At 49.3% G+C, this 14,531-nt stretch overlaps 1 protein-coding gene across 1 annotated transcript in view; it reads left to right on the top strand.

Moving 5' to 3' along the window:
- The window catches only part of TNNI1 (troponin I1, slow skeletal type), a 29,698-nt gene continuing 15,167 nt past the window's right edge, over window positions 1-14,531 (top strand). The window contains exon 1 of the mRNA XM_084786681.1: window positions 1-191. The gene's annotated coding sequence lies outside the window, so the exon portion shown is untranslated. The remainder of the gene's footprint in view (window positions 192-14,531) is intronic.

The following is a 14,531-nucleotide window of genomic DNA, read 5'->3' as shown; positions in this document are numbered from 1 at the left end:
CGTTGTACGGATGAGCCTAGAGTTCACAGAGGCTAAGTAAGCAGCCCAAGGTCATCCGGTGTGTTGGCAGCGAAGGCTTTCCACCATGAAACACAGACGCAACGGGGGAGCTGCGAGCCAGATCTTGATACTGTTGATGCCTCGCTGTGAACGAGTGCATTGAAGTCCCCAAGGAAGTTGGCCGGGAGCAGGTGAGCGATAACTATCTTAGCGCCCACTCTCCAGCCTCTACCTCCGCTTGCAGCTCCCTCACTCCTCCTACCTTCCGGGACCTGCAATGCCCATGGGAAGCTTCTAGTCACCTGCCTCATCATCATAGTCACCGTCCTAAAAACCAGTTCGGATGCTCCTGTATCCTGAGAACACACAGGACAAGCTTGCCCAAAGGAGGGTCCTGTCCGCACTGCTTAGCCTACATTCAAGGAGGCAGGGGATTCCATGATCAGAAGAGAGCTGACACTGCCTCAGGGTATAGGAGGGGGCGGGGCAGCCCTGCCCTTTCTGGTTTTTGGACAAACTCCTTTTTATGTCTACACAGTAGAGATAAAAAAAAAAAAAACTTGGTCTTTCTCAAATCTGTTCTCTATAAGAGTACCAATCCCACCCCTGAGACCTGATCACCTCCAGAGTTGCATCTCCTATACCACCTAGTAGGGGTAGTAGGGGTTAGGATCCTAGAACATGATATTTTCCTTTCTTTTTTTTTAAATTATTATTATGTATATAGAGCTTTGCCTGCATATACATCCGCAGGCCAGAACAGGGTATCAGATTACTTTATAGATGGTTGTGAGCCACCATGGGGCTGCTGGGAATTGAACTCAGGACCTCTAGGAAGAGCAGGCAATGAGTGCTCTTAACTGCTGAGCTCTCTCTAGCCTAAAAATTTCCTTTCTTAACAGGCTCTTCATGCTCCTGAGCCAGAGGAGCCCCAAGGTAGAAGACACAGGCAGAACACACTTCACTGTTAGCCCTGGACCTCACTGGCCTCCCTCTTCTGTTTCATCAACTACCCTAACTATTTCTCCCCGAGAAAGCCATAGCCTCTTGGGTATGAATGCCCTAGGCACTCCCAGCTTTCCTTTCTCACCCAGAGACTGCACCCCTGTACAGGATTGCTTTTTTTTCTCTTTCCAGCTCATTCTTTTTTGTTTTTGTTTTGGGTTTGGGTTTTTTTGAGACAGGGTTTCTCTGTGTAGCCTTGGCTGTCCTGGACTTGCTTTGTAGACCAGGCTGGTCTCGAACTCACAGAGATCTACCTGCCTCTGCCTCCCAGAGTGCTGAGATTACAGGTGTGTGCCACCGCACCTGGCTTCCAGCTCATTCTTCTAGAAGAAATTATTATGACCAAATAAACATAGTAAAATCTACCTCTGATCATAGCGGCCTGCTCTCATGGTCCCTGCATCTGAGTAAACACAGGCAGGATGATCTGAATTCAAGGCCAGCCTCAACTATCCAGTAAGGCCAGTGACGTTAAGAACATATACATAGGGTGTGACAGTAATATTATTAATCCACAGCACTAGTCATATGGCAAAACTGTAGCAGCAACCCCAACCCCCAACCCTTTTTAGGCCTGGAAGCCTTCCTTCTATGTTTTGCTTTCTGAATTTGACTCTCTAGAAACCTCATAGGAGGGGATCTATGTAGCATTTGTCTTTTTGTGACTTTGTTTGTTTATTTGTTTGTTTTGGAGACAGGGTTTCTCTGTATAGCCTTGACTGTCCTAGACTCACTTTGTAGATAGGCTGGCCTTGAGCTCACAGATATCGGCCTGCCTCTGCCTCCCTGAGTGTTGTGTAATTACACGCCTGTGCCATCATGCCCAGCTTTTGTGACTGCTTTTATTTCAATAATATTATCAAAGTTCACTTATGTTGTAGGCTGTGTCAGAATTCTCTCCCTTTGAAGGTGGAACCTGGTTCCACTGTGCGCACAGACAGAAATCAGCTCGTTTCTCTGTCATGGACCTTCAGATGCTATGAACGGCTTGGCTATGAGCAGTAGTGTACAAATATCTCATTAAGATCCTACTTTCAAATCTTTGTGTTGAGTTTTTGAGACAGAGTCTAACTGTGTAGCCCAGCCTGCCATGAACTCACAGTGCCCGTTGCCTCTCCCCGGCTAGAACGCAAGGATTGCAGATGTGCCACCAGGTCTGACTCTGCTTTTGAATCTTTTGAGTATAAATATGTCCAGAAGTGGAATTCCTGTATTATAAGGTAAATTTATTTTTTTAATTAAACATCTTTAGATTTAAAAAATTTTTATTTTATGTGTATGAGTGTTTGCTTACATGTATGTACGTGTGTCACATGTGTGCCTGGCACCTGTTGAGGTCAGAAGAAGGCGTCAGATCCTCTGGAACTGGAGTCACAGTTGCATCTACAGACCCACCAGGTGGATGCTGGGAAATAAACCCAGGTCCTCTTCAGGCAGCCAGTGCTGTCCGTGGCAGAGCCATCTCTCCAGCTCCTGGTAGCCACTTTTTCAGATGTGAGGCCCTGCCACACTGTTTCCTGCAGGGCTGTCTCTTTTGGCCTTCCACCAACAATGCACAGGTTCCAATTCCTCCACATCCCAACCATCACTAGTAGCCATCCCGATGAGCGGCCCACAGTTTTGGTTTACTTCTGAGGCAGTGTCTCTGTACGGGTCAGCATGGGCTTGTACTTGCAACCAATTTGCTGACTGTCTATCTCCAGGGTGCTGGCTGGGGTCATAGGTGTGCGTTTCCACACCAGGTTGCCATGCAGTTTTGGTTTGTATTTCCCTAATGGATGGTGAAGTTGGCCATTTTTTATATGCTTATTGACCATAGATTCTCTGGAAAAAAATGTGTCAATTTGTTCAAGTCCTTTAATCTGTGTGGGATGGCTCTCTCAAGAGACTGTGGAGCTGTCTGCTCCATTTCACACTATGTAGGACCTTCTCCATAGCCACTTTCTATTTTCACTTTTATTTATTTTGTGGTGTTATGGATCAAATTTGAGGCCTTAATGTTTTCCAGACAAGAGCTCTACTACTGATCCATACCCCTGCCTTAGTTACCTTGTTAATTACCATTCTTACTATATATTTTTATTTATTTTTTTAAGATTTATTTTATTTATTGCATATGAGTGTTTTATCTGTAGATGAGGGCATCAGATATCATTGTAGATGGTTGTGAGCCACCATGTGGTTGCTAGGAATTGAACTCAGGACCTCTGGAAGAGCAGGCGACACTCTTAACCACTGGGCCATCTCTCCAGCCCTATATATTTTTTAACGATTTATTTATCTATTATTATGTATACAGTGTTCTGCCTACATGTACACCTATAGGCCTGAAGAGGGCATCAGATCACAGATAGTTGTGAGCCACCACGTGGTTGCTGGGAATTGCACTCAGGACCTTTGGAAAAGCAGTCGGTGCTCTTAACTGCTGAGCCATCTCTCCAGCCCTCTTACTATATTTTAATATGTTACTCTATCACACGTATGCAAATGACTATTCATATATGAAAATTACATATATAAAGATCTCTTACATACGTAGGATACACCTATCTATATCTACACATATATATTTATAATCTATCTCTATTTATCTATATATCTATACATCTACTCTATCTCTATCTATCTATCTATTATCTATCTATCTATCTATCTATTATCTATCTATCTACCTATAGTGCTCAGGCTAGCCTGGAACTTGCTGTGTATCCTAGGCTGATCTCAAAGTTGTAATTTGTAATTTTCCTGCCTCAGCCTCTTGGGATTATAGACACATAGCACCATGCCCAGTTTAGCTTTATAATAGTTGATAATGATGGTCCTTATGTTTTGGCTATCCTTCCTAACTTACGCTGAACTCCAGTTGTCACTGTAATGTCATTAGGGGGTGGGTCCTGCCTGGGCAGTGGGTCACCTTTAATCCTAGCACTCAGGAGGCACAGGCAGGCAGATCTCTTGTGAGTTCCAGGCCAGCCTGGTCTACAGAGCTAGTTCCAGGAAAGCCAAGGCTACACAGAGAAACCCTGTCTAGACCAGGCATGGTGGCATATGCCTTTCATCCCAGCACTTGGAAGGCAGAGGCAGGCAGATCACTGTGAGTTTGAGGCCAGCCTGGTCTACAAAGTGAGTCTAGGACAGCTAAGGCTATACAGAGAAACTCCATGTCTTGAAAGAAAGAAAGGAAAAAGAGGAAAAAAAAGAAAGAAAGAAAGAAAGAAAAGAAAAGAAACCCGGTCTAGAAAACAAAATACAACACCACCACCACCAGGAGGCTGGCCCTTTAAGAGCAGACTTGGACATGAGGGTGTTTTTTTAAGGCTTTTAAAAGAGATTTTCTGCAGCAGTGGTGCACACCTGGAATCTAAGCACTTGTGAACTTGAGGCAGGAAGACTGCCTAGACTGGAGTTATAAACCAGCTGGGGTTACATAACGGCTGTGAGACCAGCTTGGACTATGTGGGTTTTGGAGGCCAACTTGTGCTACATAACAAGATCCTCCCCTTCCCCAAAATTCTAAAACAATCACGTGAATAGCTTTCAGCAGTGTGCCCCGGGGTCTCTTTCTTGCCTGTTCATTTCTGCTGTGTGGGAAGGGAGTGCGAAGCCCCTTGGCAGATGACATCATCACCTGATCCTGGAGCCCTCGGACTCTGGAACAGGGAACCAATGGGTCCTGTAAGTTATGGCTTCCCCCATCCTGCGCATTCTTTTTCAGCCATTCACGGTGGACTAGATGATGGTTATAAGTGCCTCACACTTGGCCTCTAATTCTTTCACCTTCCAACCCCCCCCTTAAAAAAACATCTACATGAAGTATGATGTCACTCTGGCTTATCACCCTTTGATGGGTGCCATATAAATGCACGGAAATCAGCTCCTTAGCCCCTGTTATCACCTCCACATCCACTGTCACTTACGTCCACTGTCAGCTACATCGTCTTCTGCCGGGACAGACTGGCCTTTCGCATCCTAGCAAGAACAGACTATGTGGAATCTCCTCGCTCCTTTTTCATTCCAGTTTGCTATTGGTTCTGTTCTCAGGTCTTCAATGCCGTCTCTCTGGGTGCCTGACAAGCTCTTATACTTCCTATATAGTCTGAGTTGGGGATGTGCCCTCTCTGAGATAATACATCACCCCCCCCACCTCCCCCCACTCCCGCTATGGGTCAAATCCAGGGCCTTCAATGTGCTAGGCCAGTGTGAGCTATATTGCAAGAAACTTTTCTTGAGACAAAGTCTTATTGAGTAGCTCAGGCTAGCCCAGAACTTAAGGCTCCCCCTATTTCCTGAGTTCTGGTATTACAGAGGTGTCTACAGTGCTTGGCAATATCTTCCTCCTTCATGGAACAGGAAAGCAGATTTCTTATTACTCACATCACAAATGTTTGGGGGAAACTTTTAGATCTGTGTAACAACAAAGTGGGAGAAGTTTCTCTTTATTTAGGTTTTGGTATGACTCACTAGGAAGTCACATGTGTCAGACTCACGAAGGAGTTAGGAGATGGGTTTCAGTCTTGGCTGAACCTCTGAATAGTTCTGAGGTGATCATATCAGAAAGTGGAGATGTTGGTGGGGAAAATTGTCATTTTGTCACAGAGTGTGGAACTCTGGGCTTCCTGGACTCCACTAGTGACCCTGAATCCTTCATAATAAATTGAAATTAATATAATGTTGAAATATCACAAACACACAGACACACAGACACACACACACACAGACACACACAGACATACACACACACAGACACACACACACAGACACACACAGACACACACACACAGACACACACACACACACACACACACACACACACACACACACACACACACACACACACACACACAAGTACCAATAGTGCAAACGGCAGCATGAATTTTCTTCAACCAGCCTAGGATCTCCTGAGTGGTTAGAAGCAAGTCCACTTTCTCCCTGCTCTATGCTGCCCTCTAGTGGCAACTAGAGGTCTAGGGTGTCCTTCAGGTTTTTGTTGGTCGTGTCCAAAGAGGACCAGGAGCTGCTGGAGTGGGGTTATAGAAGATGCTGACGTGTCCATCCAGAGGCTGCGTTTGTTGCTCTCCAAGCCACCTTTGGTATTGGTCCAGGGGCCCTCACTGGCAACAAGGAATGTAGGCAGAATGCAAAGGGAGGAATGGTTAAGAGAGACTGGAAATATGTCTGCTTATTTATCACCGGGGTGGGGCAGGAGGAGGAGGAATCGAAATGGGAGACAGAACAGTCGGAAGTTTCCGTAGATAAGTCACACATTCATTGCTCCCTCTGGCGGCAAGAAGAACTTCATCTCTCTCCAGGAACCTCAGCTAGATACACGCAGAGGAGACCCAAACAAGGATGAAACAAGATCACATCTCCACCAACACGTCATTTGGCACCTTTGGGGTGTTTTATTAAATCTCAAGATCCTCAGAGCTCACCAACAATGGACAAGATTATTCTGAATGACGGATCGAAAACAGTGTGGAGCAGGGAGCAGCGAGATGGCTCAGCGGGCAAAAGTGCTTGTAGACACACTTGGCTACCTGAGTTCAGTCTCTGGGGCCCACGTTGTGGAGGGAGAGAATCAACTCTTACACGTTGTCCTCTGACCTCTGCTCGACCGCAGTGGTGATGTGTGCGCATGCGCGCGCTCACATGCACACACTAAAGGTGTAAAATTTAAAAACGACTTGTTTGGTTTTTACTAATGACTGACACTTTTCAGGACAAAAGATTGTACTTTTTTTCTTGGTTATCTTGTATCACACTCTTTTTATCTATCTATCTGTCTATCTATCTACAAGAAAGAAAAAAAAATCCAATTACAGGTAGGGGTAATTTCTAGCTCACGTTGGTTCCACTGCTTTGATTCCAGTTAAAGCACTGGTAGATTTCTCCAAGGCCACACTGGTACCTTCTATGCAAATGCCAGCACAATATAAAAGGCCAACAATGCAGCCCAGGTCCTAACAGGCCAAGCCGTGAGAAACACTGCCATAGATCCCTGGCCCCTCCCCCCCCCCCCCCCCCCGGATGGCCTTGATGAGGAAGAAACTGGCTGGGTCAAATGTCCAACACTATATTCCTGGTCAGCATTTAGGCTGGTTGAATTAGCTATGCCCTCCATTTTTTTCCTCTGCCTCACAGTGTGACCACTCTGAGGACACGGCTGCTTGCAGGCCTGCGCCCCCTGCTGGACGCTCCCAGCATTTGCGATTAGGGTTTGGTGTTACCAATTCTGGATCTGAGCCCCAGACAAAGAAAGAGGAGCTGGGGAAGGCACAGTTGGGGAGAGAGGGTCTGTGTTGAGGAGGGAATCAAGGAGGCGGCCTCCTGTTTCTTCTACAGCAAGAAGTGTAGCAGATGCCTCTGCATGGAAAGAGCGTGCGCTATAGAGTTCGGAAGACGTTATTCTTCCTGGCCGGACTCATGAAGGAACTTCATTAGGCCTGCTGACCAAAGGAGAACCTCCCAGGCTAGTCACTTGCCTAGGTGCTTAAAACAGGAATGTGTGGTTGAGCAGAGAGGAAAGACATTGGGTGTGGAGGGGAACGGAGAGAGTTACTGTGAGGAGGTGACTGAGTGGCCAGCACACACACAGGCAGGGAGGCCATTTGCTTGTATTGGTGCCTGCTTCCGTGGTACCTGGTCCTAGCTTAGCCATGGGATGGAGACGGGGTGGTCATGGCTTAGGAGCTAAGTCTGATAGCAGCAAAGGCCCGGGCCCCCAGCTGTTGTTTCTTTGTGTGTGCGAGCACATTGCTGGAAGTCATCAGCTATGTCAAGGGCAGAGCAGGGTGGGGTTGCTCCTCCTCCCCCACTCGGAGGGGACAGCTGGTACCAGATGCCCGGGCAAGACAGATTCCTGTCAGTCTTCTCCTCTCAGCTGTGAGCCCCTGACCTTACTCCAGGACCCCCAGGAAAGGCCCAGATCCCTTCTGAGCTGGGAAGGGACTCCCTGCACGGTCTCTGTTCAGGAAGGCACCTCCCAGGACTGGCCATATGCCCATTTAGTCACTTAGTGGGAGCCTTTGTTGAGCACCTACTATGTGTGTCCCTGAGGGGAGGGGGAAAGAAAAGAACGGGGCCTGGGGTCTACACTCCAGTTCTTCTCAGAGAACGAAACGGATGACGTGAGTGTTGGGGGTGAAGTGTGGGAAAGAGGGACATGGGGACAGCACGGTCAGGAGGAGGAGCATCTGGCATCATCAGGGGTGGCTGGGCTTGGAGGAAGTCTGGAAGGCAGGACTCTTTAAAGGCAGTGCCAATGCTCACGGCTGAAGCTGGGGGAGTAGGAAGCCAGGAAAGCCATGAGGAGTGTGAAGCGAATCCATAGCTCTGTTACGTCTTTCCAGGAGCTGTAGAGGCTCTGGCCGCTGCTTGGAGAGCACAGAAGAGGCTGTGCTGGTGACGCTGGCTACAGCCAAAGCTGAACTGGTGGCATGGCCTATGCAGATCAGAAACTTCAAGGGGGAGCTGACCCTAGGACTCAGCTGGCTTTCGGGGTTGTTGGCTCATTGTTGGTGGCTGACCTTCCTGTGACCCCGGGGACAGAGGGAACAGGTTAGGGACAGACACAGGACTCAGGAAGAAACTAGTGGGTGAAGATTGCTCGCGGATGCAGGGGCGAGGGTGATGGTCAGTGAAAGGACACTGAGACAGACTATTGGGAGCATGGACTTTATTATTGCCTTGGACAGACAGACAGACAGACAGGCAGGCAGGCAGACAACAGTGTGGCCTGGCCTCTAAGAAGAGTTCAGGCCCCAGGACGGCTGGAACTCTAAAGAGAGAAAATCAGGGCTCATGCAGTAGAGGTAGGTGTCTCGTCTTATACCATAGGGTATAAGGTATTAACTCCATCTCAGTAATAAAGTGGTAGTGGGGTTGGGGTTGGGGGACGCTGCGGCACAAGTCTGCAGCCTGAATCCCTGACTGCCAGCCAGGACACAGGGACATGGAGCAGGGGGTGTGGTCACCAGTACCCGCTCTGATATAAACTCACTTCCCTGGGTAAGAAACTCTGGCACCAGGAACTCTGTTAGCTCAGCTGTGCCTACCTGTCTAGATCTGTGACAGAGACAGGGCGGCTGCTGAAGGGTCTGTAGTCTGAGCAGGCGCTGCATCCTAATGTTACATTCTGTCTTCTTTGTTTTTTCTTTCTTCTTTTAAAAATTGTTTCTATAATAATAATAATAATAATAATAATAATAATAATAATAATAATAATAATAATCATGTGTGTGTGTGTGTTGGTTTTTCAAAACATGGGTTTCTCTCTGTAGCCCTGGCTATCCTGGAACTCTCTCTGTAGACCAGGTTAGCCTTGAGCTCAGTGGTCTGCCAGCCTCTGCCTCCTGAGTTCTGGGATTAAAGGTGTGTGCCACAGCACCAGACTCTAGCATTATATTCTTTTCTTTTTCTTTCTCTTTCTTTCTTTCTTTTTTTCTTTTTTGGGTTTTTCAAGACAAGGTTTCTCGGTGTAGCCTTGGCTGTCCTGGACTCGCTTTGTAGACCAGGCTGGCCTTAGCATTATATTTTCTTTCTTTCTTTCTTTCTTTCTTTCTTTCTTTCTTTCTTTCTTTCTTTTTGAGACAGGATCTCTCTGTGTAGCCTTGGCCATCCTGGACTCACTTTGTAGACCAGGCTGGTCTCGAATTCACAGCGATCAAAGTCAGGAGGCACCCTTCTACGGCCTCTTCCTCCTCTTTGCTTCCACCTAAGTACTGGTCAGGTGGAGTGGCCCAGTTACCTTGCTCTCAGCTTCCCAGCCCCAGGACAAGGTAAAGCTCCTCCTGATGACAAAAGGGACAATCATGCCTGGTTTTCTTGAACCGTTTCGTGGGGGAAGGGGTAGCATGAGAGCAGCAGGAAAAGGTCGGAAGCCCAGGGCTGGCACCCTCTGGGGGCCCAGGCGTGCGCCCCGGGGCTGGCGCCCTCTGGGGGCCCGGGCGTGAGCCCCGGGGCTGGGACCCTCTGGGGGCCTGGCATGACTTTTCTGGTGTGCTCAGTGCTTGGTACTCACAGAATTCTAATAGGGACAGCTGAATGAACAAAGGTGTAGCTGCAAAATGGGGTGCCCGGGACCCACATGATTGTCTGGGAACTGGAGGGTGTTGTGGGAGGGTAGGTGAGCCAGTCAGCTGCTCTGTACCCCACACCTTGCTTTGGGGCAAGCTCAGGCCGCATGTGGCCACTTTTACCCCAAATTGTGTTTTCCCAGAAGGGGATATTTGAATGATTCTTTTTTATTTTATTTTATTCTTTGGTTTTTTGAGACAAGGTTTCTCTGTGTAGCCTTGACTATCCTGGGCTTGCTTTGTAGACCAGGCTGGCCTCGAACTCACAGTCATCTGCCTGCCTCTGCCTCCCAAGTGCTGGGATTAAAGGTGTAGAATGATTCTTTATTTTATTTTATGTGCATTGGTGTTATGTATGTATGTATGTATGTATGTATGTATGTATGAAGGTGTCAGATCTTGGAGTTACAGACAGTTGCGAGCTGCCATGTGGGTGCTAGGAATTGAACCTGGGTCCTTTGGAAGAGCAGTCAGTGCTCTTAACCGCTGAGTCATCTCTCCAGCCCCTAGAATGATTCTTAATTGTGTCTCACATCAGCCATACTAGCCTGACCTTGGTAAAGACACCTGTTTCTGGACCCTCCTCAACCCAGCTGAAGCAGAAACTTGAGGTTGAGTACCAGAACTTACGCTTTAACGAGCCTTCTGGCACATTCTGAGGCATCGTGGCTTAGAAAACCACTGGGCTAGCATGGGCTTGCTCTGTTACAGACCCTGTCCCAGAGGAAAGGTAGACGGGCTACACCTGAAAACTAGGGCACATAATGCCTAGGATCAGACGAGCTATGCAGAAGGAAATCTAGGAGAACTGAGGCAAGCAGGTCTGCGTGGGAGAGCTGCCTCTATACTGTGTAGTGTGTGTGTGTGTGTGTGTGTGTGTGTGTGTGTGTGTGTGTGTGTTTGTGGTATTAGAGGGGAAAAATACCTCAGCTCTGGAAGCCTGTACATTCAAGACACAGATACAGAAACGACAGACTCTGAGTTTCTACAGAAACAAACAAACAAAAATCATTGTCAAATGGCCAGGGTAGGGTTCAGGGCAAGCTGGAAATTATACAGAAGTCTGGGAGCTGCAGTCATTCAACTGGGGGCGGGGACGGGCAGGGATACTAGGCATGGGCAGTGGGCAGGGTAAGGCAGCACTGGGAGAGCTGCGTGCTGACCCGGTGTCTCAGTTCCCAGGTTCACCAACTGTTCATGAGGCAGCGCAAAAAGAATTTGTTTGTGAAGGGTGGGACCCACACCTGGTTTGCTGGCTCTCTCCAGTTCCATGCCCCACACCCCTTTCTCGTGCCCCACGGGGGGCAGCCCCAAACCTTACCTACTTATTATGAGGATTTCTGGCCAGGCAACCTGTTCTGCAGGGACCTGCCAAGGCACGGCCCAGCCCTAGGCTCAAAACACAAGGGCCCAGATGACAGTTTGGAGGCAGCCTCGGGTGAATAGTGGGGTTCGCCTTGGGTACCCCTCGTCTGTCTATCGCAGCACATGGCCAGAAGCTGGAAGCAGGCAGAGGGGCAGAGGCAGACTTGCTGCAGCAGGGAGTAAAGTTTAGCTCAAGGAGCAGGGAGCTGGAGGGAGAGTTGAGACAACAGGTTTGGGCAGAGGGTGTGGGAGGAAGTCCGAGGCGTGGGAGGTAGCAGAGAGCTCGGAGTGTGAGAAAGGCAGCTTGGGCTGAAGGTGACAGGGCCCCACCCAGCTGCTGCTGGAGCCTGCTGGAGCTGCAAGGCCCTCACCTCCTCACTTGGTGGACTTAGTCACTTGCTTCTTCTTCCCTCTCTGCTCAGGCCGGGCATCCTCGGAGCTCAAAGAAAAGCTTCCTCCTCTTGGAGTCTTCCCGTTGAGAACAGAGGCTGTGAAAATAGTTTTGGCTTTATAGACACAGACGGGTCTCTGATAAGACTCAGTAATTCAAAGTGGCAGTTTAGGGCCCGGCGTGGTGCCTTACCACGCCTTTAATCCCAGTACTTGGGAGGCAGAGGCAGGGGGATCGCTGTGAGTTTGAGGCCAGCCTGGTCTACACAGTGAGTCTAGGACAGCCAAGGCTAAACAGAGAAACCCTGTCCCGAAAAACCAAACCAAAACAAAGTGGCCGTTTAGTTTTTAGGGAGCTTTGGGTCTCAAGACTGGTTCATTGGGATTTGCAGTAGGAAAAAAAAAATATCTGAAGTTGAGACCATTGATGAGATGGTAAAGTGTTTACGGAACAGTTCATGTGTCACCAGGGACCAGGGTATAGTTTTTGGCTCGGCTTCCTCCCTTCTGTGGATCATGGAATGAGTTGCTTACCTGCTGTGAGCTTGTTTACTCACCAGTGCAATGGATTGGTGATAATACCCACCTCAAAGCAATCCGGAGGCTTCAGTAAGAATACACCACAGGGCTGGGAAATATCACAGTGGCGGAGTGCTTGCCTGGCACACTCGGCGATCCGACACCAGAACACACCGAAGAACCTAACCTCTTGCCAGACCTTTGCAAAGCCCTTTGTACACATTACCTCACCCCAGCCCCACAGCAGCCCTCTGAGGCAGACACTATTATTATCTCCATTTTACAGATGAGGAAACGGAATCTCACAAGGGTCAAACTGCTCAAGTTACACCAGGTCAGATTTGCTGGGAGGGAGGCTGTCTGTCTCCAGGCTTGAGTGTTGACTCACTCTGCTAGGCTCTATCTCCAATGACACAGGGCGGTCTGTGGAGTAAAACTGAGGGGCGACAGCCTTGCTTTGTTCTGGCTACTCTATCTGTCCCCATCCCCCACCTTCCCCGCCCCAGAGTCCACAGTAGGCACCTGGTCCCGGAGCAAGGCTAGATGGCTCAGCACGGGGTGGAGTGGCTGTGGAGAAGGGGCTCCTGCTTACTGGTCACTGAGGTATAGCCCCTGGGCCGTGTGGGAGGGGCCTGCTGGCAGGGCAAATGGGCTGGCTTTGTCATTTGCTAATTTAGGTTCTTTTGCATTCCAAACAATGCCAGGGCATCTGGGGCTGGCCGACAGGTGTCTGCCACTGAGATGGCTGCCCCTGACCCTTACCCCGCGGCCTTGTAAAGTTTAGCTCTTTTGGCCGGCTACTTCCTTCCTCACATACCCTACGGTCTTCCTAGCCCTGGGAGAGGAGATAATACTGACATTGGAAACAAGCATGACAAAAAGGCTGGACACTCCTTTGACCAACCCTTTTGGAGTCACTTTCTAGATTCGCTGCACCCCTTTTTTGTAACCTAGAAAGCCCTGGATGCTCCTGGCGTTCTTCTTCCCCACTTCCTTCCAACTCAAACTGTCCTCGAACTCACAGCAACCCTCCTGCCTCAGTGTCTCAAGTGTTGGGATTACAGGCGTGCCCTGCCAACGGCCCACTTTTGCCCTGTTAGTTTCTGGTTGGGTTGAGGGTCATGGGAGTTCTGAGCATGGGGGTCATCCTCTCGAGGCCCAATGTCGTCTGTCGACACTGCTTCAGATTTCCCATGAACGTTTAAAAGAAGTTAAAGGAAGTGCATCAACCTGTGTCCTGCAAGAGTCCCTCAGAGGCAAAGAGGGCCATGCTGGAAGCCAGGCTCCCAAAAGGTCATGGCAAGCTTCCGAAGCCAGTTTACCAGTGAGAAAGCCAAGGTTCTAAGAGGGCCCCGGGGAGCTGCGTTATTTGGCCTTGACCCTTCATTTAGGTTAGATTCTGGAAGGTTGGTAGTAAGGTGTGGGGGGGGGGGTGATGCTGAGGTAGAGGTGGAAGCAGGAGGGGTGACGGGGGGGGGGGGATTGTTGAATTAAGTGGCTGGTTGAGCAGATTGGGAACTGAAGAGGCATTACAATGAGAGTTTTAGCATTTTCTCAGGACACTGACAGAGAGCACGGGGTTAGGTTAGCACCAAGGCTATGGTGTGGTGGAGCCTACCCTTCTGGCTCCTGCAGTCCCACAGTGAGCTGGGGGTGGGGGGTGGGGTGGGGTGGGGTGGGGCATAGGCAGGGGAGGCCCAGTGCCTGCTGGCTTCGGGCATCAAGAGGGGCTCTCTTCTCATTTGCACAGTGGACACCTACAGGCCTTTGCAGGGTTAAAGACAGAGGTAGGGGGTGTCTTCGGATTAGAAGGAGGTACAGAAGTAGAGTTAGAAGCAGACTGGTGCTAAAATGAGGGAGGCACGTGTGTGACAGAGGGGCCGTGAGGTAGACAGGAATCATTCCCCTTGCCTCCCCTCTCCATGTTCTCCTGGACTGTACAGTCTTCCTCCTCTGACCTCCTGTGACCCTCCCCGCTAGAGAAGAGTTGGCTTTGATGAGAGGCAAGCTCCAAGGGGCTGGGTTTTGTCAGGAAGGAGGCGGGGTCTGCCTTTAGACTGCCTTGCTCTGGGTGCGCACCACCTGCCCTGACTTTTCTCATTGACCTCGCCAAGCCCACTGTTGTTCTGGCTTGTCCCAAGCGGGCCCGACCATGAAGCCTGGGGCCCTGCAAGCCAC

The sequence above is a fragment of the Acomys minous genome (assembly GCF_964271855.1).
Source record: "Acomys minous genome assembly, chromosome: 1".
In the NCBI taxonomy this organism is placed as follows: Eukaryota; Metazoa; Chordata; class Mammalia; order Rodentia; family Muridae; genus Acomys; species Acomys minous.
Note: the sequence above shows the minus strand (reverse complement) of the source record. Positions and strands in the feature narration are given on the sequence as shown.